This window comes from Drosophila novamexicana, unplaced genomic scaffold (genome assembly GCF_003285875.2).
Source record: "Drosophila novamexicana strain 15010-1031.04,08,12 unplaced genomic scaffold, DnovRS2.1 tig00001340-arrow-arrow-pilon, whole genome shotgun sequence".
Taxonomy (NCBI): domain Eukaryota; kingdom Metazoa; phylum Arthropoda; class Insecta; order Diptera; family Drosophilidae; genus Drosophila; species Drosophila novamexicana.
Genome location: NW_020824850.1, coordinates 140,038 through 166,576, shown reverse-complemented (window position 1 = coordinate 166,576; position 26,539 = coordinate 140,038). Strand labels below are relative to the sequence as shown.

Here is a 26,539-nt window from a genome sequence, read left to right as displayed (position 1 = left end):
AGTTCTCTGGTCCGTCGCCCACGCGTCGCATTTGCCTGTTGCCAATTATCATAAGAAATAATTTATAGACGTGACAACAAGCATGTGACGAATTTTGTGACCTTTGCTGAAGTATGCTAATATACCCTTTGAAATATTTTGATCTGTTGTTGGGTTGAAGAAAAGCCTGTTGTTCGCATTCTGCTCTGTATTTGTTTTGTATAAGGCTCATATAAACCTCGTACTGTTGACAGTTTTTAACCTTCATTAACATTTGTAAAAGTTATGTTAAATAGCTGTTACTTGACTCTTATTAACATTTGTATTAGTCAAGCTATAAACACAGTTGGCTTGACTCTCATTAACATTTCCTGTTAGATAGAGTGCTGTTAATATATTTTTATGTTAAGTTTATTATGTAAAAGAACTGTTAAACGCTGCGCTGTATTTTCATGTTACATTTTTTTCACAAAAGTTTGAAATACTTTCTTGCAATGCATGCCACAAATAAGTTGTAGCAACGAATGCCAACATGCATCTTTTGTCATTTTTAATTTTGTTTTTTATGTTACAGGCAGCGTCTCTTTTTTTTTACTTTATCCTAGCACACTGCTCAAATGGAGGGAATAGTTGAAATACCCGGCACACGCAGTGTCATAAAAATTGCACTTCAACTTTGATATTTTACCTTGGACTGTGCTACTTCTAATGCATGCCAAATGGCGCTCGCATCAATAAAGCGTACGTCACTCTAATTGCACACACACACACACAGACAGGACACACACACACACAAGCAGCATATAAACGCATTGCAGCTAGACTTTAGACTCTTTGCAAGCTCTTTGTATGCAAGCAGTGCATAAGAGCGGACAGAGAGGTTCTGTGTGTGTGTGAGTGTGTGTGTGTGTATGAAAGGGGGCGTAGGGGTTTGTGTGGGCGTGGATAGGGTTTATGGGTAACGTGTAGTGTAATGCCATTAGCTGCCAGCCGCGCGCAAAGCCATTTGAAAGTTCAACACGTTCAAAGGTCCGACATGCTATGCGCTGTCTGTCTTTGTGTCTCTAACCCGCTCGTACGCTCCCTCTCTCTCTCTGGCCCTCTCTCGTTCTCTCTCTCTCTCTCTCTCTCTGTCTCTCTGTCGGACGCTTTGGTGTCTTGGCATGTCCTTTTTGCGCAACTTTCACTGTTTATTCTGCTAAAAGCGCTGGCCAACACTCATGCACTTGAAACGCTCGCACATACCAGTACACACACACACCTACACAAACACATCGACACACGCACAACCATCTAAAAGGCAGACGTTGCGAGTGGGCGGCAGTCGGACAGACACACTCGCACAAAACTCACAAACTGAGCGCAGCTGCAATAGCAACTGGCTTCGCTTTTAATTGACTTTTTATGCGCTGAGCTGCGCACTTCACTTCCTTCACTGCCAATTCCAAGTTGCAATTGCACACTGGAACGGCCGGGAGCCTGCCCCAAACCATGTGGCAAGTTGAATTTAACGCGCTTTAAGTTGCAAGTTGTTTGGGCATTTGCATTTGCCAATCCACAGGCGCAGCCACTGTGACACTTTGCAAGCCATTAAGCATTTTCATTACCTGCCCGGACTGCTTTGCATTTTGATAGCCACAGCATTGTCCTTAGTCCTTGGTCCCTGGCCAGCAAGCCAGCCAGCCAGCCTGTGCTCTGTTTTGTTTACGTCTGCGCTATTAATTGCCACAGCACCAAAATGCAAATTGCAAATGCAACTGCAAATGTCCAGTTGCCCCCCAGCCAGCCAGTCAGCCAGCCTGCCTGCCTGCTAGCCAGTCAGTCAGTCAGTCAGTCAGTTAGGGGGGGGTGGACGGGCTGGCGCACTCGGTTGGGGCAAGTTAGTCAACTGCCAAAGTGAATTATTGTCCTGGTTTGCATATTATGCTAAAGTTGTCGCTGTACCGAAAACGTTGCGTATTCGCTCGTCCGTTCGTGGGTAATTAAAACGCTTAAAGACGCATCAGTGCGTGACAAATCTTGCTTTTCACTTTTCCTTCTGGTCAGAGCTGGGCTGGTGCTCTGCTTTTTACCAAGTGCACTGGTGCGGCAGAATGTAGCAAGGACCAGCCAACAGCAGCAGGCGGCAGTTGGGAATTGTTTCTTCTTCCTTCTTGGCTATTGTTTGTCTTGTCACTCAATGTTGAGCCAAGTTTTTACCATACACTTTCCATTCAAATAAATGCCCCCAAAAAAGGGGTTTCTACACTTTATCAGGCCGTATGTGGGTTGCTTTGAATTCTGTGAGTCTTTGATAATTCGACGTTTTCTTATCTCTAGCGATAAGTTTGCCTTTGATTTGTCATTGAAAAAATTAACAATGTTTTCGATAAGTTTATTCGTTTGTTTTGTTTAAGCAAAAAAAATTCATCCCAAATAGTATTTTCTTTATTCATTTACTTATTCGAGTATTTATATTTGAAAAAGTTTTCTTTATTTATCGATATATTAAAATTTTTGTCAAATAATTTGTGCTGTACAAACGAGCCTATAAATATTCTTTGCTCTACTAAATTACTTGTTAGACTTATAATCTGCAGTAATACATTTTTCTTTATTTTTTCTGTCACATGCAAAAATGTCGTCCATATTCTTCACTTAAAGTATTAGATCTAATGTTAATATGATGATAACATTGTGCCTTTTATAAGCCCTTTAACACATTAATGTTAAAGAAATGTTAACGCATGCTCAGCTTGACATAATACTTACTAAACACAGGCTTGACTTATATTTTGGGAAGAACTGGATGCGTGCGGTTTTTAATTCCAATCAAAATATTATCATAAATAGCCAACACTTTGTTATGAATCTTTTCAAAAGCGCTTGCTTTTTAAATTGTTAACAGCACATGTTACGAACTTAACATTTTTGTCCTTATAGTTCACGGAGAACGTTCAAGTGAAATTTCATTGCAAACAGCTACAACATCACGGGCTTCCAGCTAAAACAAAGTTATTTTTACGCTATTTTTATTCATATTAATAGCTTAAATTGAGTGCGCATAGAGAGCATTCCGTAGTTGAGCATCGCACGCTGTATCCATTCTATTATCTTGTCATTGTTATGGAAGGCATGCTGCCCGCCTGCTCGCCTGCCAGCCTGATGATGTGCCCCCTACCCATCAGACGAACTCCTCAGACTGTGCTGCCACTTGAAGCTTCATTCAACTAAATTCTTATAAAAGAGTTGAAGTGCTCAGGAGAAGCACTAGCAGGAGCAGAAGCGGCAGCAGCAACAACATCTTCGATTGTGTCTTGTACAGTGTCCGACACTTGGACGCTGAATGATAAAGTGTTTCTTTTGGCTAAGTTCATGTCGGCATTAAACTGTTTAAAGTTGCAGCGCACAAATTTAATGCAAAAATGCGACAGGAGTGCGGGCAATTAGTGAAGGCTGCTGCTGCTGTCGGTTGCCAGTTGATGATGCCAGAGAATTTGTCGCAAATCTAAAAAGCCAAAAAATGACTTAATAGCCAAAAGTTGTGCATGCGACAAAGTAAGCGTTCGTGCGTGGCAGCGACGAGCATTTTGGACGAGAGACAGAGCTAAAGAGAGAGAGAGGGAGAGGGGGAGAGGAGCCGTGGCTTGTGGCAAGGGGTTGCGGGCACTCGAGATTGGGATATTTGCGGCGCATATGAGTGACACAGGCAGGCTGACTTGTCGGCACGACAGCAACAGAAGCAGAAGCAGCAACAGCAGCAGCAGCTGATGTGGCTGGGGCAACAGGCAGCATGCGGCATGCGGCAAGCGGCATCAGGCAACGCGTGCCGTTGGGAAAGTTGCCAGCCAGCCAGCCTGAGCAGAGCAGGCCGCCGCAAGAGAATGCGTGCCTGTGGACAAAACATGTCATCAGCCTCGTCTCGGGCAGTCTTCGCCTTCGTTTTAATTCATAACAAAATGGATGATGAACCCATGAATGGGCTCTGCGAAACGAGAATGGGATCTGTGGTATGCCAAAAGGGTGTGGAATGGGGGGAAGCGGTATGTTCGGCAAATGTTCGGTTGGCAATTATAATTTGCATTTGCTGGGTTAAAAATATGATTCAATTTATTTGCCCCGGGGCCGAGTTTCATAATTATGCCCTGTAAGCAAATTAGGTGAGGTGTGTGCGATTTTCCGGCCAGAAAAGTTTTCATTTTCCTGGCAGCAGAAAATACTTGAATACTAGACTCTTTCCGTTTTATAAAGTAATTATTTGCAAGGACTTCCTTTTCTTTTCCTTTATAAGGCTTCAAGTTCTCAAATCCACTTAAAAATGTCTTTATATTTCTTCCTTAACTTTTGTTTCACTTAACTGCTTAATTATACTTAAGACATTCCAAACCCCTGAAAAAAGCTGTGCACATTTCATGCATATATGATTTTTAGCCTTACAACCCGCTGAATAAGTAATGCATTAAGCTTTGCTCTGGCTCAATTCAACTTTTGTATTGGGAACTTGAAATTTTTCTTTCTTTTGCTGAACCACTGACATTTAGCCTGACTACCTGCTGAAAAAAGCACTTAGTTTAATCATTTTACAGGTACCCTGGCCCCAATTACACTCGAGGACTATAAAATTATTATTTGCTGTATGCTTTTTAGACGTTTCTCCTGTGGGTAACACAAATCTATGCAACAAATGCGGCATTTAAATTGATTCGCTTATCCGAACTGAGACGAGCGTAGTCAGTGAGATAGAGAAAGGTGGATTAGGGCAGGGTAAGGGGCGTGGCGGGGCAGGGGCCATGGCAAGTAGATTGAGCAGCCGCCTCCAGGACGTCTGTGCTGTCTGTGCTGATTAGACCTGGAGACGAGGATAGACGACGGCGTGTAAATGGCGCCTGGCAAAAAGGTGTTGATGATGACGATGATGATGATGTACATAAAGTGCCGTTGGGCTGACAATCCGTGCTCTGGCATTCTAAGGGGGGGGGGGGGGGGGGGGGAAGGAGAGGTGAGGGGTTGCCAACAACTCTCTGGCTAAAACTTGTCGCCGCGCACGGAAGCACGAAAATTGAATTGACATGACAGTCCGTCCGTCCCTTCCACCGTCCGTCCGTCCGTTCGTCTGTCCCTTCGTTCGCTTGTCCCTTTTTACCGCCGACCGCCCCTCCCCCCCTAACCCGGACTGACAACAGTTTATGTTGGGCATGACAGTTCGGCGTACGCTTCATAAAATTCATTTCCGCGCCGCGCTGCTGCAAAAGTGATTAAAATTATAATTAAACTGTGACGGCAGCAGCAGCAGCAGCAGCAGCTGATAGAGTTTTATCTTTCTATATGTAGATGTGGCGCATCTGCAGCTCCTTGCTGCTAGTATTCAATTTGAACTAAGCTCGGCACACGCGGCGTATGAGCAATGAGCAAATTCTACCATTTTATGCATTCCTAGCCAACCATTTTGAACCGAATCCAGCTACCCTCCCTCGAGCGTGCGTCCGTGCATTCAACGGTTCATTGGTTGCTATAAATATATAATACGTGACAAATACGTGCCGAGTTCCATTCAATTCGATGCTCCCAACACCCTATCTACCCATTCCTCCCTGGCCAACATGTAGTATGTACAAATCCTTGCTAGCGCACAAAAAGGACAAGCAGCAGCAGCAACGGGAGCGGGAGCAGGAGCAGGAGCAGGAGCAGCAGAAAGAAATGGTTAGCAATAAAAGCGTTCAGCGCACTGTTGCATATATGCTGAGGCGTCCTTTCTGCTCCTGAATGCCACAGTTTTTCTTTGGGGATGGCGTGCACAGGGGTCTGTCCTCAGCTCAAGATGGAACGCACTTGTTGATTGGCACTGAATGTTGCGTCTTAAAGGATTGATATACTGCCAGGCTGCTTGGGTGCGGACAGGGGCGTGGCATACACTATATATACGTGTGTGCAGGTGTGTGTGTGTGTGTGCGCTGCCATGGACAACGTCAATGATGCACGTGTCGGCAAACGATTGCTGCTGCTGCTGCTGCTGCTGCTCCTCTTGCCTCTGGTTGCTGCTCCTGGTTGCTCCTGGTTGCAAATGCCCTGCAATCATCTGCAGGTGCACATTATTACCAAGTACATATATTATGCGCTAGACACATGAGCACAGGCACCGCCGACAGCTCTGAGCTGTTAACGGCAGCTCGAATGGTATACTCCATGGAAATATATCTATATATATAAATGTGTATATATATATGTATACATGTACATATTTTCTATGCACTTATTGCATATAAATACATTTAATGATGTTGTAGATATAATGAAGTATTTATTTGCTTATTAATTTGTCTGATAATAAGTTGAGTAGATAATATTGTGAGCATATCAAGTGCACCTTTCTTGGGCTTTCTTTTATTTTATTATTATAATCATTATTAATATTTGAATGGAAGAATGGTGGCTATTAGTATGTCTTCTAGCTAAAAAATCGCTAGATTCATAAACTTTCAGCGTAGAACTCGTATAAATAATTATTAGAATTTTATTTAGGTAACTCAGAATATATTTCTAGCTGTGTTTTATAATTTGATTTGACCCGTTAAGGACTAAATAATCTGAAAGTTAGACTTTTTTTATTTAAATAATTCTTCACCTTTATTTTCGGCTCGAGGTCTTTGTTATCTTTTACCCTTATTTTCATGTGCCATGTTTTTTTGGCAGTTACTGAATTACTTTTAAAATATTTGATAGTTCTTTAGGCTTCTCTCTCGCTCTGTTTCACTGTCTCCCTCTCTATCAATCTCTATTTAGCTTTCGCTCCTTGCCTCGCTCACTCTCTCCCACTATCTGCTTCTCACTCTCTGGCTCGCTCTCATTGTGTCCCTCTCTATCATTCTCTGCCTCTCTCTTACTCTCTCTCTTTCATCCACTCTTCCCCTCTCACTCAGTCTCTGCCTCTCTCCCTCCCGCTCTCTCTCTCTCTTCTCATAAGCTCATATTTTTGATCACTTGCCTGCACTTTCACTCTCCGCTTTCACTTTCACTTTGACTGCAACATTGCTCATTGTAGCGCATTACCGTAATCGCCCACATCCTCATGGCTTGCCAGCCATACATCCATCCAACCAACCAACCAGCCATCCATCCTTCAATCCATCCATGTATCCATCTCTCAGTAACAAGCCCAACCAATGAGCGCGCTTATTCCATTTGCTTAGACACAAACAAAAAAAAAAACGAAGCCGAAGCGGGCGGCGATGACTGTTGGAGAAAAAACGAAAAAAAAATGGCGCAAAAAGGGAAACGGAAATTGAAAATCTGAAGCTTTTGGAGAGCGAGTGAGCTGTGAATCCTATTTCAAGTGCAATCTTCAGTCGCACTCGCAGTCGTAGTCGCAGGCTGAAAGTAATTCAATAGTTGGCGGCTCCGGCGTCGCTCCAGCGTCTGCGGCTGCGGCTGCTCCTGCTGCTGCTCCTGGCATTGAATGGCAATCGAGAGTGGCACGTAATGCCAACAATTGCTGTAGTGCAGCTCACCAATGCAAACAGCAGGCAGGACGTGTGGCAAGTTATGGGGTCGGGTTGTAGTTTGCTCATTGGTTGCATTGCTTGCTGCATGTTGCACGTGTGTAGATAACACACAGCTGGGCTTCGGGTTTGGGCTTGCCACTTTGAGCTTATGCTTTAACCTCTCCTCGGCCACCCATTCCCCTCATGTGCTCCCGCTCCCGCTCCCTTTGCCTATCATGTGCGTCTCATGCCAGTCGCTGGCGGCGGCTGCGTACACAAAATTCATTTATGTGCACGCAAATCCCTAATCCCTAGTTTTTGCTGCCTGTTTGTTCTTGTCCTCGCTGTCTTTTCTCTCTCCCGCCCTCCCTCTGTCCATTTGCTCCGTGCGTCCCCGCAGCTGGAAACGTTTGCGGAAATGACTTTTGAGCGGCTCCTCGGCATATGGCGTCGCCGCCAGTGGACTGCCAGCCTGTCAACTGTGGCCCGGGCTTAGTAACAAAATTAAAGTGCCGCCTCTGAGTTGCCAGTTGCCGGGACACCGGACTCGGGACTCTGGCCCCCTTGACACAGCTTCTACTGCCCGCTTTTGCTTCTGCTGCTCTGCCGGGTTGCTTCAACGCACCTGTCGCTGCGGCTGCTGCTGCTGCTGCTGCTGCTGCCGCTGCCTGCGCTCGACACAAGATTGATGTAGCATTCATTTGATGCGGATTAGTATTTTATAGCTGCACTTCAGCCGTGGCAGCGCCAGCTTTGGGTAGCTGGGACCCTTCTGCTGAAGGTGTTCAACGCACAAAGGCAAAGGCAAAGCGCTTGTGCATTTTTTTGCGTTCTCGCATTCCTTGCAATTGATTGCCTCCGTTTCGTAAGGATACGTGTGTGCGTATGTCGTGTGTGTGTCGTGTGTGTGCGTGTGTGTGTGGTCTCTGTGTGGTATGTGGTGTGTGTATACATTGTCCGCAGTTTCCCTGATTGGGGTCAGAGCCATTCTTGATGGCTGTGTAAGTGTGTGTGTGTGCGTGTGTGTGTGTGGGTGTGGGGGCTGTGTGTAAGCGTCTAGGGGCTGGCATTGTGCGTTGCTTTGGGGCTATTGTTAAGCTGTTAAGTTGCTTACTTGATTTGTAGCACAAATTCAATTCAATTGGCGCATTTGGCGCACTGCAACACTGTGCAACAAATTTTCTCAGTGTTTTTCATTTGAAAATCAACAAAAAGAATACAAACTTAGAAGATTGACAAACGATTTGGTCAACTTATGGCTTGTTCATTTAAATTCAACTTGGGATAGTTTAAACTTTAGTGAACCCGCTTTAGCCTTACATCTCATATCATTTCTTAAACTGTCATAGATGATAGAAAAAATATAACGAAACTGATATGTAACGGAAAGTAAATAATAAACGAGCGGATAACAAACGGATAACAAGAAAAGATATTTATTTATTAACCATGCTATTCATCAATGATAATAATATCAATAAATACATCAGATGTATGGATAACAAATTAAAACAAATAGGATAACGACTGTCACGAATAAAATGTATCCATATAAAAAATTAAATAATTGGATGAAGGCACGGACTTTGATGGATAAAATATGTGGATAGGATATTAAAAACTCGGATAAAGAAATGGACTGAGATCGAGAAGGTATATGTATAGAAAACTGCAAAATCGTTTAGAGAAACGAATTGAGGGTAACAAATTAATGAATCAAATTAAGAGACTGAGACTGATCAAAAACAAAAAAAAAATTGATAAATCGGATAAAGAAACGCACTGAGGTGGATAATATGTATGGATAGCAAATTAAAAAGAAACCAATAGGCAGCTTATAAACATAATTTAATGGTTAATTGACGGTTAACAAGTGCAGAAGTACCAAGTTTTGGTTTTCTTGAGTTGCCAGCCACAGTCAAAATGAAAACTTATCCGCTGTTGCGGATAAGTGGGATAAGTAGGCTAAGTAGGCAACAGAAGCTGCCAATTAAACAGTTTCAGCTGAAATTGGCTCTTGAGTCTATGTAAATAATTTATTCAAGTTTATGGTTCATAAATACCTGTTGGATGTAGCCGCAGATTTGTGGGCGTGGCACAGCTTGAACTCAACTCAAGACGAAACGTTAGTTTTAGATGTGTAAGCGAGACATTTGCCACTTGTCGTTGCCTTGAATGGGCTGTAGAGAACGGGCTGAGACTGCAAATTAATTAACTTTGACGAGGCGATGGATGTTGAAAACCATTTCCTCCAACCACTTCACTCTAAAACCCATCCGCAAGCCCCGTTGAGCAGCAGCAGCAGCAGAGGCAAAACTTTGGCAAATATAAATTGTGTGGGCCCGTATGCAAAGGTTTCTTATGTTGTGTGTGTGTGTGTGTAAGTGTGTGTAATTACTTGCACACCTGTCGACAGCTACACATTTACTCACTCATTTAACAGGCACAGACCCAACCACCATTCCGCTTGAGAATCCATCTGCTGCCGGGTTAAAGTAATTTCGACCGCTCTGTGGCACAGCCATTACATGTAACGGCATTTGCCGCCGCCGCCGCCGCCTGCCACAATTGCAAATGATTTTCACTTTCAGATCGAAACGAATGCGCCACACTAGTCGAGAGGTCTCCACGGTGCGACTCCAGCTCCAACTAAAGCTCCAGCTGCTGCTGCTGCGTATCCATGTCCAAAGCGCTGTGGTAGGTGCGACAGGGGCGCATAAATTTTCCTTGTCGCACACACACTCATACACACACACACACACATTTATACACACGCGCACAGATACTCATGCAAACACCTATGTAGCCAGCGCTAAATGTTGCCGCTCTGCCTGATAAATGACCCTTGAACACCTTTAAGGCCCGCACCGTTCGCCAGCCAAAACTTTGGGCATGGTCCGCCCTCGAGGCATATAAATTGAAAGCTATTTATCATACATATACAAGTGCCTGTATATGCGTCTGTGCGTGTGCACGTGTGCCTGTGTATGTGTGTGTGTTTGTGTGGGTGGGAGTTACAGCCGCAGTTAACTAAGTTTTCTGGTTGCGCTTGAGTTGGCTCAAAACCCGGCCCAATTGTACAGAAACTCGGCGCTTATTACCAAGCCTCGGGCATGCTTCATTTGAGGCCACACTTCAAGTTGGCCAGAATATGCGCCTGCCGTTGAAGGATTTCCAGCTGTGCGGTTCCTCTGTTTTTTATTAACTCAAGCATTTGACTATACATTTAATGCAACACTGCGCCGCATAAATTGCCACACACACAACGCACACACACTCACACAATATTGGAGCTTGTTTTCTTGGCAAGCTGCGCTCCGCATCCATTTGTCTATGAGTCTCATATGTACCATAAAAATTCGTATAATCGTAGTGCAGTTTTTTAATGCCATCGAATCCGACTTGAAGCGGAGAGTCCAACTCGAACTGGCAGCTGGATGCCATCCAAGGCCATTGTTTTTCCTAGTTAGCTGCCATTGCAGTCGCAATAACAGCACTTAATCGCTTTTCCGTTGTTGTTTGTTTTGAGGCCAAAAGAATAATGAAAATTGTGCACAAAATGGCACTCGAAAGCGGAAATAATATGCGCTACAAGCCAAATGCTATACAAATTAAGTGAAGCATAGCTCTCTCTCTCTCTCTCTCTCTCTTTCTCTCGCTCTGAGACAACTAATTGCCGCCATGGGCCCATGGGCTGGCTCTGAGTTTGCATTGCCTTTAATTAATATTGTGTATTATATGTCTGCATCACAGTTTACAAGTGCATTCGTAACTAGCTCGGCTCTGGTTTTGATGCTAGACTGATTTCTAACCCCTGTGTTGTGGTTTACTCAAAAGATTCCGATGAAAAGAGTGTTACATGTGTTTAAACATATGCGTGAAAGAAAGGAAAGAATGAGAGAGAGGGAGAGAGGAAGAAAAGCCATTTTTGAAAGATAGATAGAGATTGAGATCATGTGATGAAAGAGAGAGAACGAAAAACGAATGTAAGAAGTAATGTATACCAAGTTTTAATGAAGAGGATTAAATGTGAGAGAAGCAAAATTTCAAAAAGACAGAAATAAAAGTAATTGAAAATAAGAATCTGGAAGACCAGGAAAAACAGATATTAAGAATAAAGGACAAGACAAGACATAAGGAGGAAGATGGAGGAAATAGAGAAATAGAGATTACGAAGGAGAGAAAGAAAAGGAAACAGGATCAGGAGATGAGAATGAAGAGCTTAAGAATAAAATGAGAGTAAAAATTCAAATTAAATGAATGATAGAAATATAGAAATAGTGAGAGATGCAGAGATAAAGCGAAAAACAGATAGAAAGAGAGAGAGAGAGAGAGAGAGATAGAGATAAAAAAATACACAGTGAGGCAGAAAGAGACAGATAATGAAATAGATAAAGAAAAAAAGAGCGAGATGAATAGAGAATGAGAATGAGAGAGAGAGAAATAGGTAGAGAAGGAGAGAAAGGAAGAGGCAGACAAGTAGATAAAGAGAGAGATACATAGAAAGAGAGGGACGCAGAGACAGAGTGCGAGAATATCTTAAACAATTTTCTTTGCTTTTTGGACCCTGAACGTTTATGTCTTGTATTATAGTAAATAATAAATAGATTATATTTATGTGGTATCTGCCTCCATCTCGAGTATTACAAGCAATAATTATATTTTGCTGCTTATAGTCAAATTAATGAAATTAACATAATCTGCATATTCCATGTCATCAACTTCTACATATTCCATTAATTTCCTTAACGATTTCTCAGTAGTTTTTGGCTTCTCTCGAAGTTTGTGGCTTGCATTAATTTATTTTATCACTTGTCAGTTGTCTGCAATCAGTGCATGCAACATTCATGAGTGCACACACTCGACTCATTTCGAGTCATTCACATATGTATTCATATGTTTATTTTGAATGTCCTTTTCCCCAAACGATGCGCTGTGCCGCTTCTCAATTTCCAGTCTCAAGAGTCTTCCAAATGCTTCCGGCATCAGTTTCGGCAAACTTGGCAAACTTTGAAACGCATTTGCCATGTCTCAGTTGGTGCGTATGGAGTGCGGGATGCGGGGTATGTGTGTGAGTGTGCCGTGGTCTGTTGGCTTTGGCCACGATTACAACAACAATAACAACAACAGCAAAAATTTACAACAATAGCAAAGCAACAGCAACAGCAACAGCAGCAGCAGCAACAAGAAATGACAACAGATTTACGGCTACAAAGTCTAATTAGCGATAAAGACTGCTTTAATATTTGTCACTTGAGACCGAAAATAGCAGCCGGCATTGCTCCGGCACAGCAACACCTTCCCCCCACACTACTTTCTCTCTCTCTCTCTGTTCCCCGGGGCCTCTCTCTCTCCCTCTCTCTCGTTCTCTGTGGGCAAACGAAATCGCTGCCAAATTGCAGTCGTGGCTTTGGAGCGAGTGCTTCAAATGTTTCGCTGCTGCTGCTGCTGCTGCTGGCTGCCAGCAGATTTTCCGAGTTTTGTTTATGAAAAACTTGTGGGCAAGGGCGGAGGCGTGGCATGGCACTGCGGAGACAAAGCTCTGGCATTCCTTGGCCGCAGTCAAACCGAAGGCGTGGCTGGGGCGCGCGGATTAATTGCAAAGGTGCGCGCCGAAGGCGGGCGGTGCCTGTGCTATGTTAGCCCTCACTTTAGGGGCCCATTAGGCAAATAGAAGGCGTACCAGTTAGCTAGGAGCGGGGGGTCTGACCAAGGCGGCAGCAGCAGCAGCAGCTCATTTGGCATTTCGAGTGCTTTTTGACTGTTTTTATTGTTGTTTTGGTTTTCGGTGGCGGCTGCCAACAGCGATAAAATAAAGTACAAAGCAAACGAGCTGAGCAAAACACACACACAAACACACACGTACCGAGCGAAGAGTTGATTTTGGTCTAGATCCAAAAAGTCGTTGGCCATAAAAACTTAACGCGTTTGCCATTTTGACCACAAATGATGCATTATCCCATCAGCTCAGCTGTAGCACAGGATTAGCTCAAAAATTTGCCTCCAGGGAAAAGGGCAACAACAAAACAAAGCACAGGCCCCAAATAAAAATAAAAATCAAATAGAGAAAAGCACAGGAAAAACTCCAACTATTCGTAATCTATGGCAAGCAGTTGGAAAAACTCATTTGTGCGAAGCAGACGCCACGCTTATTGAAATTTTATGCAAAAGTCACAAGACGTAACGTAATGTCCAGCAGCGTAATGTAACGTAACGTAACGAAACGCAACGCAACGCAACGGAAGGCAGGGCAAAGAAAATGAATTGAAGAAAATGAAAAACTCGAAACTCACGTCATGACTGGCCAATAATTTTCATGCCTGACCCCTCGCTGAACATTTTCCAATATTGGCCCTGGCCCCTGCAATTGGCGTTACAAAATTTATTTCACTTTGCACTGCCAAATAAAAATAAAGCAAACGCATATAAAAAGAAAACGCAAACTGAATAGAACGAAGTTTGTATACTCTTTCATGTCAATTATAGTATTTCTCAGACTTGCTTTAAGGATTAAAAAAATGTTATTAAATATAAATAAATATTTGTGGAAGCTGCATGTAAAATATAGATCGATAAATATCGATAAATATTCTTTTTGTTTTTTGCTAATCTGAAAACTCTAACTTGGATATTTATCCCCTACAGCTTTGTCTGACTCTCTCTCTCTCTCTCTCTCTCTCTCTCTCTCTCTCTATCTCTCTATATATACCCTAGCTAACATAGAATGGGCAGAACGTTTGAACGATTCTTGGCAAAATTCCCCTTTATTCGACAAATGCCTCTAGGAACGTCTTTCATTCAAATCGATATATCGATACATGGAGTACTTTCGATGTAAATATCGCAGAGCTACTTCACTGACGTATTGAATATATGTATCTCTGGCGTTTTGATAAATGTTATATATATTCAAATATTACACATTCTCTAATATTACCACGCCTCGAGGTTGGGCTTGTGAACCTGGAATCAGGATCCCAGCTTTTGGTTTAAGGCTTTGCTGAATGCTTTGTAAGACATTTTCATAATTTAAATAATCAAATTAAATTCCTAACTAGCTCTTGCCCATTGTGTAGAAAATTTGACAAGCCGTTCATATTTTCATAAACAAAATGCGGGCTAAATTTGAAATCTGCCTCAAAGTTGACATTCATCAAATATTATTAGATAAATGCGATGATTGGGGCCAAATATTCGAATCAAATTTCAAAATTCTTTTGTAATAAATTATAAAATTCTGAAAAAGTTTCTTTTTAAATATTTTTAAGTATACTTCATCTTGAAGCTTGGGTTTACGCCTTCATTGTTTTCAAAGCCGCATAAACTATCAAAAATAATAATAAAATTATTTTTAAGTTTTCCTCAAGAGTTTCATAAAAGAAATCGAATACCTTGTTGGCAATCCTTGACTATACGTAGCGAGCGCTGCTTTGATCAACTGTTAGCAAAGTGTTACAAGTTGCAGCTTGATTTCATAATATTCTAATACCCTAGCCGTAGAGTATGCCGGAGAATGGGGAAGCGTGCACAAGCAAAAGAAAAGAAAAAGAATCGAGTGCGCGTAACAATGAAATTGATACTTTTCTTTCTTTTTTTCCTCCTTTTTTTTTTTAAATAAGTCTAGAAAATGAGGGGGGGGGGGGTGCGTAAAGAATGTGCCTCAAGAGCTGCTGCCGTAACTCAGTGTTAGTCAAGTGGTGGGCGTGGACAGGGGGCTGCATGAGGGTGGGAGGGTGGCGTTTGCTACGTGCTGCGAATGCGTGAGAGATTTTTATTTGCCTGCCAGTCGAGGCTATCGATACACTAAGAGAAAAACACACACACACACACACACACACACACATTCGGGTACACATGTGTGCGTGTGCAACTCAGACATCAAGCATTCAAAAACAAATGGAAAAAGTAATGATTATTTGTTTAGCTAATGCCGCACAAAGTGGCCGCGCGGCAGCGGCAGCGCCAGCTAAGGCAAACGTATTGGTCCTGGACAAGGTCCATTCTTAGCTGCTGTCGCTGGCATTGCGCATACGCCCCGTGGCACATTTGATTGCCCTGCATAAATAATATAATGCTATCGATTTGCCACAGTTTGTGCCGAACACCCAAAACCCAACGCAATCGTTCGCTCTCTCGTCGAGCAATTGTTGCTCATATTTTTTATACGCTTAGCAAATTAACAGCTGTGCGCAATATTTGCATATTTGTTGGTCAGGGGAGGGAAGCGGGAGCTAAGAGCGGTTTATACTCGTCCTGATTCTGGGCGTGACTGATCCCTGGCCCCGTTGCTGCTCTTTGGCATTTGTTTACCATTTCGATTTGGCACAATTTGTCACTGGCTGGCTGTCATCTTATGGCTTGTTAGTTGCGTTTGTTTGCCTGTTTGCCCAGCCAGCTTATGGACACCAACAAGTGCCACACCCCCTCCCATCTACCGAAAAAACAGTTTAAAGGCGCCCTCAGCTTGGCTCTCTGCTGACTGATATGTGGCAGGCAGCTAGCAGCTGGCAGGCAGGCAGCCTCGTCGCTTGTCACTTGCTGTTGCTGCTGCTGCTTCTGCGTGTGTCCTGCTGCACGTTGTTCTCGTCTTTGTTTACACAGTCGCCAGCGTCAATGTTGTGCTCTTTGCTTCCTGCTTGCTGCTGCTGCTGCTTCTGCAACTGGCTGCTGGTCAACGTGTGGCTGCCTTATTGTTGCTGCCACTGCTGTCTCCGATTACTCTAGCTCTCTCTCGCTCTCTTGCTCTGCCGGCCAGCACTTTGCGCTTTGGTTAAGTGTCAATTTGATGCCGCCTTCCTTGTTGTTCCTGCTGCTTTTTCATGTCTCATGCTGGCTCTTGCCCCTGCCATAAGTGCGGCATTTTGTACACCAAGCTAAGCCACTAATGAGGCGGCCACCTGCCGCTGCCAATGCCAATCAACTGCCACCCAGTCGCCAAATGCTGTTGCCTGGGGTAGCGCGGGGGAATGTAGCTACTCTGAGTATAAACACTAAAGTAAATTGCTTGGTAATTAGTATGAAAAATTGCGTGAATACTTGAAAGCGCGCTGATATAACCCGGCCCGGCTGACTGGACGAGCTGGCCCAAAGAGTGGCCACCGAGTGCATGTAGAGTGGCTTTCGTTGGCATTTTCCAACTTGCTTTGTCTACAGCATTTTGTGGTTTGGTTATTTGATAGGCGCAAAGCACAGAAAACTACATTTTAATTGCCATAGAATAGGAGTCCAGAGGTCAAATATATATACTTATATATTAGATTTAAGTGTCTTTTAACGAAAATTTGTTTGTTTGCTTCAAAATGAAAAAAGTAACAAACATTTATGACATTCAGTAATTGTATTTATTTAAAAGCAATTTTCTCAAAATTAACTTTTTTGTTATTATTTCTCCGGTAATTTTTTGCCTCACATGAGAGCCCTAGCAGATGCATTGATTTTTAAATTTTCATCAATTTGCGACCAATTATTTCTGTATCAGCATTACGTTATAGTAGCCCGATCATAAAATAACTGCGGGTAAATGTAATTTGAGAGTTTTGTTAATTTATCTGGGATTTTAATATAATTGATTTAATAATAAAGTATAAATATACATATTTATATGTATTGTTTGGGCAAAAATTATATTCATTACTTAATTAATAATTATTTCAATCTCCAGAGTCAAGTGTAAAATATTTGACCTGAAGTCGATTTTTGGCTACAATTAAGACAAATGAGCTGTAGATATTTAAATTAATAAATAAATTTGAAGTCGAATTGGAATATGTATTTGCTGATTTATAGAATTAGAAATAGTTTGTTCCATTTCCAGGCTTACAAATAGATAAATACATATAGCTAATGTCTGCTTAAATGGAGTCCAGTCGAAAATGTTCTTGTTAGTCAGATTATTTCTGTTGAATTCCTAATGTTTTTATCATTTTCAAAGTCCAGCTCCAGATGTCTACAGAGGCCATTAAAGGGCAATAATATAAAACGGTCTTCAATTTAATGAAAATTATTAAAGAAATGCTTGTAAAGGAAAAAGTTCATTAATTATTTATCTAAAGTTATAAATGAATTTCAATATGCCACAAGTTTCCGAAGCTTTGCTCTCTTTAAAATCCCTAAAGAAAAACTCATTTTTCTACCATTTTTTCTCACATTTCTGAGCTGCTTAAGCTGCAATCAGTTATTGTAATTGTACTTAAGTAACTGAAATCAGCTTCTAATCCAGTTTCTCATTACATTAACTTTGCGTTTATTATGCCATTATGATTACCATTGTTAGGGCAACATAAACCCTAGCTAGTAACCCCTTTTGGTTTCGATTGTCTTTTCTTCCTCGTTAACCCATTCGTAAACCTTTGACTCTGGCCTCAATTGTTGTTGGCCCGTGCAGTTTTTCGCAGCATTTCTAATTTATTTGGGATAAGCCTTTAGCCCGAAAACCCACTTCATTTTTAATGAATCCAATTTGGTGTGTATATATGTGTGTGTGTGTGTCTGTATGTGTGTGTGTGTGTGTGCGTTTGCGTCTTGCATTAATTTCATAATTTTCTGCTATTAATTATAATAGAATTTTTCAAGTCAGTCAACAGCTTCGACGCCGGTTGCCTTGGCTGCAAACTTTTGCCGCCCACCCACTCTCTCTCTCTCCCTTTCTCTCTCCCTCTGTCTCCCTCTCGCTCTCTCATCGTATTATCGGCCACCATCATATGCCCGTAATTAAAACTTATTTCGAGGTTTTTGTGTAGCCAACAAACCAAAAACTTAATTCGCCGCGCGTTCAACACTCCCCTCCTCCCCCTCCCTCAATCAGTGCTGGGCTTGTTGCCTGTTTCATTTTTTTTTTTTTTGAGGGGGAGTTGTCTGGTTGTTGGTTAACTCCAAACCAAGAGCGCTGCTGCCAACACTTTAATACATCGAAATCTTGGCAAGCCGCCTGCTGCACGTTTCTTAAGTAATGGATTCAATTATAAAGTTAAAATCCATGGCGGCTTTTGCCGTTGCCCGTTGCTGAACGCAATCCGACTGGAAATGATTCGCATAAATTCACAATAATTTATATAAGGAAATGCTTAGCAGCTCAGGTCTCTACGCACACACGCACATACGCACACACAGGCACCCATCCACCGATCTAAACCCCCTTCTCAAATATCTACTACTATAATAATACAAAAGGCGGCTTCATTTACGTCGAGCGTCGCATTTTTGGTTTATTGGCACCCCAAGTAAACCACCCGGATGTAGCCTGCCCCACAGCGCCACGCCCCTCGACGACCCCCCTTCACAGTTCAACCCAGCCGATTCCCACTTCAGTTTATTCGCAACGCTTGACCCTTTTGTTCGGCTCTTACTTATGCCGTTTATTGAGTTGACTTGTCCAATCGGCTCCGTATCGGCTGACTATAGCTGACTGGATGCTCCGCTTTTTCTTAGCTTTTCCTTTTTGCTTTCTATTTTCCTTTTCGCTTTTCTTTTGTCAGTTACTTTTTAATTTGCCTTCAGTGATTTCCACGACGATTTACCTGCGCTGCGAGAAATTTATTCCGTGCGACTGCATTCGCAAAAACAAACTTTGCATTTTCCGCAAACCCAAACCCCATGCCACACCCATCCGCCCACTTTTCAGTACTCTCTCTCTCCGGTTACGGCTCAAAATCAATTGATTCGCATATCAGAGCTCTCTAAGCTTTCATTTCTTGACCCTTTTTCGTGCTTGACTTCTCGGCTGCCTCCTGGACAAGCCTTGGCTATTCCTCAGCCTGGTCGTTGCGGCCAGAGCTGGACATTAGCATGCTTTTGATGCGCCCACGTCGTGGTTCGGCTGGGGCATCTCTGAGCTCTGGGCTCTGGACTCGGGGCTCTGGGGTTATATTTGGCAGATAAGCAGGCATCTCTCGCCCAGTTGACTGAAAGTTTTCTGATTCTGCCTTTGCGTTTGCGGCCCACTTTGTGCTTTGTTTTGTGCCAAAAGTTTTTGGCCACCTTTTGTTTGCCCAGCGACTTGTTTGGCTTTTGTTTTCGCAAGCACTTTGGCTTGGACTTTGATTTTTGACATTCTATTTGGTTTTTGGGGCCCCGTTTACCTTGTGCTATTTATACGCATAAGTATATACCATATATATTTGGACCATTGTTTTGCTTGGTTATCGGAGACCAGCAAACTCTGGGACGCCGTCCGGCTCCCTTCTCTAATTCCCATATATACTATTAAAATGACTCTGCGGGTCCCAAACAAAAGGGCCCACGCACACACACATACTCACAATCACGAGTTCCCTCGCCCGACTGGCCATTCATCAATCATTTTGTGCGTTGATTTTAATTTGTGCGTCGTTTCAACTTTGAACCGGCGCTCACATAAATTATGCAAAGTTGGCTGAACGTCTCACGAGCGCGCCTCTCTCGGCGATTCTCAATTCAATGCAATTATCGTAAGTGCTGCATAAGTCAAGGTAAATCCATAAGTTTATGACTTTTCTAACCATAAATCGCGCAAACTTAGGCAAATTTTTCAGCTAGCAACTTTCTTTTAACTCGATTGCCAAAAGGTAAAAATGTCGACGCATGTAAACAACTTTTCAAATTCTCCGAGCTTCTGCTGGGGCTTAAGATATCTGTGTGCCTTTGCGTGCGTGTGCGTGTGTGTGACGCAGCATTTTAGCTAATGGGTATTTTAATTTGTCATTGTTTAGACTATATAAGTTCTCTGTGTGTTTCTAGCTCTACGTATTGTCGCTTGTCTTTGGCAAACTTATATGAATTTCAGTTTACATTTTATTCGGATTTTGATAATCTTAAAAGCTTGTCAACAGAAACTGCTTGTTTGTTATATGAGAATATGAAACTTATGTGCGTATTTAAAAATATTAAATGAAAGTTTAAATTTTAAATGCTGCTGAGAGCGTCAGAGCATGCATATTTATTTTCTATATTATTATTATTATTTCTCTTTTTAGTTTCATTCACAGAACCTTTGACAGCGACCTTTTCTTATTTTTCTGCTAGTTTTATAGTGCCGTCGGGGCCTATACATTTTATAAAGACCTTTGGGAACCGTGACTATTGAAAACTTTGTGTGGTTGTTATGCGAAATAGGAAGAACACAAATATTCTTACATAGAATTGAAATGTGACGGAGATATTTAAAAGTTAGGCGAGGAGAATATGCTTTAAATTCTTTAAAAAGAGAAAGGATATGATTTTCACATTCTTTTCACTTAACTATTAAAACTATATTCGTTTTATGTAATTCCATTATATTCAAGCTTATCAAGTGTGCAATTTTCACAAATTTCCTCATGGATTTAGGGCATCAAAATGTCAGTGCGAAAAACGTTGCTGGGGCTTACTTTTGTGTGGGAGGCCTCTTTGTCTAAATATTATTATTTACGGCTTAGGGCCAAGAGCCAACAGCGACAACTGTTACCCGGTAGCTCACCGACCTGAACTTTAACCCCTTAAAGTCGACGTAATTCACTAAGCGAAAGCGAGACGCAGATGCAGATGGCACTGTGTGCGTTGGCGAGCGGGGCGCGAGTGCAGGGGGCGTGGCACCAGGAGATGAAACGTGCGTTGTCTTGTCGCAAAGTTTTTAAGACTTGCTTGACCGACCTTTGTCAAAAGTTGTTCGAGCGCATGAAAAATGATGCCACACGGCACGGGATGTGTTACAGAGAACTCTTCCCGTCTCTCTCTCGCACTCCCTCTCTCTCTCTCTTGTACACTGTGTGCGTGTGCAGACAAAATAGCAATTTGCGTTTTCAAACAAAACAAGCCGAGAGCAGAGCTTTAGTTTTTTATACCCTTCTAGAGGGTATTCTAATTAAGTTCTCAAATGTGTAACGCATTAATGTAGAGGTCCTTGAAGCCTTAAAGTATATATATTCTTGATCAGTATTACTAATCGCAGCAGTATATCATAAAGCTGACATAGATTATGACCGATCGGTTATTAAGTTCTCGTATAAAAAGCTTTTTCATTTTTTTAAAGATATTTGGACTATATTTGACATTTACTAGTTTCTTTATGCTACTTATATATCAGAAAAATCTTATTCGTATCGGAAAATGATATCAAATGGATCTATAGATAGATAATGAGAGAATTTCTTGAAAAATTAAGCTTTGCTTTTACATTTTTTGTTGTTTCTGAAGATATCTTTTTTAGACTAAGTGGATCTAGTTTTCGTATACTCCTAAGGTACCAGAAAACTATATCATATAGGATTAATTGTTTCTTAAGATGTATTGATCAAAGTATTTATTTATATCAATATCAGCAAAGTTCTAATATTTATAAACTATATATAGCTTTTATGAGAAAATCTGCTGAAAATTGGAAACTTTTTCCCTTTTTTTTAGATATCGCGACCAAACTCATTTACAAACTTTCTAATATCTTCGCAAGAGCGTATCAAATCGGCACCTACAGGAAAAATCAGTTGTAAATCAAGCTCCTTTATTAAAATACGTGTTTGTCACTTGTCTGTAAGGGTATTTAATGTTCGGCGTGCTGAAAATAGTCTAGTTTTTTTGTTGTTGCTGCCTGTGCCTGGGTTCACAATTGATTGAAATCCCTAAGCGCACACCTTTTTCTCCATGGCTTTGCTTTCTTTTGTTGTTGTTGTTGTTACAGCTATAGTTGTTGTTGTTGCTGCAGCTAGCTTAGCTCTGCCACAGAAAACACACAACTTCCGCTTTCTTTGGCAAAAACAATAGAAAGCACATAAATTTATGGTTTCAGCATTGTGCTTTTGACATACAACCATGTGAGATGGTGAGGGGGGTTGAAGGGTTGGGTGAGCGGGTTATGTTGTAACGTTAAGGGGTTAATATGCCTGCAACCGCAAACGGGTTTCGGATTTGGATTTGGATTTGCCTAGGGTTTGAACTGTGGAGCGGGAAGTGGCGGGCAGCTTGACTAGAGTTGACTTTTCTTATAAATAATTTTACTAAATGGATTTGGTATAAATGCTGACATTAAGCATGTGGACGCGGGTGTGTGTGTGTGTGTGAGTGTGTGTAAGTGCGTGTGTGTGTCTGGTAGCTGCTTGAACTAATTACCTGCAAATTTATTTTATTTTTGTTGGCAGGCAAATTTTGCTTACGAAATGCAACAATCAAAATTGGCCAAATTGAGAGTTGGCTCTATAACGGTATTTATATACAGCTAGTATGTGTGTGTGTGTGTGCGAGTGTGTGTTGTGTGTTGGGCCAAGTTTAATGGTTTTTTGGGGCATTTTCTTGCAGCTGTTTCGCTTTGTGGTTGCCAGCGCTGTTGTTGTTGCTGCTGTTGCTGTGGCTGTGCGTTTCAAAATTTATGTTTGCTGGCTATGAAAATGAAATGACTGTGGTAAACATTTTAATTAAATCCAAGTTTGGCTTCTGCCTTCGTTACAACAATATATTTTGTTGTCGTTGTTGCCACTTTGTTGCCCCGCCCACAATTTCGCTCTCGCTCTCCTATTTTATATACATCGGCTGCGTTTTTTTTTTTTTTATTCTTATTTTTGTTACTGTAGCAAATAAATTTTAATTTTATTTTGCCGCGTTTTAATTTGTTGTCCACTTTTTTTGCCATCCTTCGTTTGTATAAGTATTTTTTCGTATGCCCTTGTAGCGTTGGGGTAGTCTAGTTTTGTCGTGCAGTTTGTAATGAATAGAAGAAGATATCTTTGACACCATTTGGGCTATATATATTCGCGATTTTCATTGAAAGTCGTGTCTCTCTTTTTTGAAGCCATCCTAAGTGCATAGGTTCGAATTACTTTTATTCGCAGTATATATATGCCATAATGAACCCCGATCGGAGCAATAAATCATATATATGTCATATAGGTTTCAGATAATCCTTCAACAATTAACTAAGATGAACATTATTTTATTTTTATGCTCCTTGATAACATCGAAAAACTATATAAAATATATCCAAACAGGAAATCGCTAGAAAAATAAGTCTTAATTTGAAAAACTTTGTAGTTTCTCTAGAATTCTCAACCAAACTCAGCAGTAATGAGCTTTACTATTCTCCCCAGCTGTACGCAAAGTCATAAACCATATGTCTGGAAGGGTATTTAATTTGCGCCTAAGACCGCATTAATTTCCGTTTTTTTCTTTTATTATGATTTTCTGTGTTTTTATTCGCATTTACACTTTATGCATGTGCGCATTTATTTTGTTTGCTAGCTCTTCTATTGGCCCTGATGCGGGTGGCCCCGGGGGGGGGTCGGCTGTGGGCAACGCTGACAGCCGGTCAAGTGACAGTTGTCGCTGAACACACACACACACACACACACACACGCGCGACTAGAGAGGCTGAGAGGGGGGGGGGGGGGGGGGGGGGGGAGGAGAGCGCGCAAATATGAAATGCAAAACAAACTTTGCAGCTGTCACTCAAAAATGAGCGTCGCAGCGGCCGACAGCGAACAAAGCGATGCAATGGACATGCCAAGTGCCAAGGGGGTGGTGGGTGGGGGGTGTTGTGGGGCGGGATGACTGTGGCAGGGGCTGCGTTGGCGCTGTGCACTGAGAGAAATGTGAAGTAGTTAATTGGGCGGAAAGGTATTTGGGTATGCGAAATGGTCGTCGCTTTATGAAACGAATAGTTCGCAATGCCAGCTACAAAAGCAGCAGCAGCAACAACAACAACAACAACAACAGCGGGGACAAAGTGGGTTAGAAAGGTAAATGAAAGGTTGACGGACAGTTAATTTCGGGCAGTTGATTGAGTTATGAGCTCTGCACACACTGCAAGCGAGTAAAAGAAAGAGAGTGGGCGAAGAAGCAGGATGCAGGGAGAGAAAGGGCAAATGGCGACAAACGATGCTGTTTGTGGATACACGATTTTCATGTTCGTGGGCGATACGGATATAGATGACATATGTTTGCACTGGATATAAGTACAATGTAAGTGGGAACTTTCTTAAAAACAGTTGCCCACAAGTGGTCGATGCTAAAAAGAAGTTGCAGAAGATCCTAACTTGCTTTTAGTAAGTGAAAAAACGCAGTTGTTGTGTTTTGATAGAGAAAATAGTTGAATTACATTCTGAGCAAATTATTAAGTTATTTGCAATCGATATGAAATTGTTTTTTAACTGTTCAAACGCAAAATTTGACGTAAAACTGAATTAACACTAACTTAATTAACACTAAATAGTCCTGAGCTAGTCCAATAAATGCATGTGGGCAAGCAGAGCCTTGATATTGTTTGTGTTTGTAAGGCTTTAATGCATTTCAAGCATAGTTCAGGTTGTTTTTCAGGTCCAAAGAAGTGTTTGATTAAGTTTTATTAAAAACTGAATTATTACTATATATTATATATTAATTATTCATTTTTATATTTATAGTATTTGTGATAATATTTCTTTTCATTTTAAATGCTGGTTTTGGCGACCTTTCGATTTTAAAAATCTCTTTTCAGCTGCTTCGCGATGTCCGGGGCTTGTTCAAAACCGAAATGAAACACAATTTTGTTTAAATCTCCACGTAAAATACACGTCAGACATGTAAAATATTTGCCCTGAAGCCGGTTGCCGATGTGCAGCCAAATTTTGTGGAAAATATCAATTAAAACAATATTCTGTTTCATTTTTGTATTTAGTAAACCCCGAAGCGCAATTCAGCTAAATAAAGATTTGTGCATTTTCTGTTTAGCAAAGATCTGGAGTTTTTCCAAATACCAATTAAATCAAAATGCAACGATAAACGAACAATTTGTTGAATAATTTGCATCAATTCTGATATCTAATTGATATAAATCTTGTCAAATGAATAATTATGCAACTGTTGAGTTACTTTTGTCAAAGAGTTGTGAAAGTTTTAGTTTCTTCAACATTTCTTGAGCTTTACATATTCGCAAGTTCATAAATTCGAAAGGCCTCAACAAACTATGGAATGTACGCCTCAAATTCGTGTATTTCCAGTGGCATCTATGCACACACAGTGTGTGTTTAAGTACTGCCACAAAGTGTGGCAAATCGGAGGTGAGCTGCAGCGCAATTGCAATTGCCATTTAGCGGGGCGACAACTCATAAATAAAGCTTAACTCAAAGGCACGCTTGACTTTTTGCTACTTTATAGAAAGTTTATTTGAAATGTTGTGTACACCTGCAGCTAATTGGCAGGTCATTCAATTTCAAATGTCGACCGAGCCGCCCCATTAAAACTTAAAGTGTAGCATGCCACGTAGGGCGCGCGCATTACACATACGACCCGTTGTACAGAGCTGTGCATGTACATGTGTGCATGTGTGTGCATGTGTGTGCATGTGTGTGTGTGCGCCATCAATTTACATGCCACACACGCATAGCAAGGATGCCGGCAGTGCAGCAGCACTCTCTGCCCCCTGGCCCACGGCATGCTGCCAGCCAGTTGCCGCTGTTATTTATGGCCAACGAAACTGTCATAAGCAAACAAATTGTTTTTTATTGTTCATAATTATTGTGCATACTTATGTAAATCACGCGACGCATTTCGACTTGTTTTGCGTTGCATGCCACCCCACGCTACCCCCACCCCCACCCTCTCTCTGCCTTACGACGCGAACCGCTGACAACATTGCTGTTGCTGCCACAAGCGCAACTAGTTGCTGCTGCTGCCACTGCTGCTGCTGCTGCGTGTTTGTGTGTGTGCGGCAAAAAATCGTTTGTTTTATTGAATTTTTATTGTAGTTTGAATTTATGACGCGACCGCCGCTGCTGCTGCTGCTGCGGCCCAATGGTAGCAGCCAGTCGGACTGGATTAGGGTTTCTTTGCCAGCTTGGCGCAGATGACTTTATCGGCTTTTTGCTGCATTAAATCGCAGCCAAACTGTTAGCTGGGCCCATCAACGGCGTACCCCCCCACCCTGCACGCCCTTGACAGACTCGCTGTTTGTCTGGCAATTTTGTTGAAATAACTTCAGTTTTGCGTTCGTGTGCGTACGTGCCACTGAAGTGCGCTCGCTGGCTGCCAGATTAGCTTGGCAAAACCGCAGACAACAGCTGCCGTAGCAGCAGCCCAGTTTGGGGCTTGGGTTGGGCTCCTCGCCGGGCTCTGGGGGTGGTGGGCTCTGCAAGTGCCAAAGAGGCGGCATGGCATGGATTTTTGGTTGTGTGTGTGTGTGTGTGTGT

The 26,539-nt window shown here is 42.0% G+C and overlaps 1 protein-coding gene across 4 annotated transcripts in view; it reads left to right on the top strand.

Annotated features, from left to right (window-relative positions):
* LOC115767137 (RNA-binding protein Musashi homolog Rbp6) overlaps positions 1-26,539 on the top strand; it is a 184,488-nt gene that overhangs the window by 44,382 nt on the left and 113,567 nt on the right. The window lies entirely within an intron of this gene.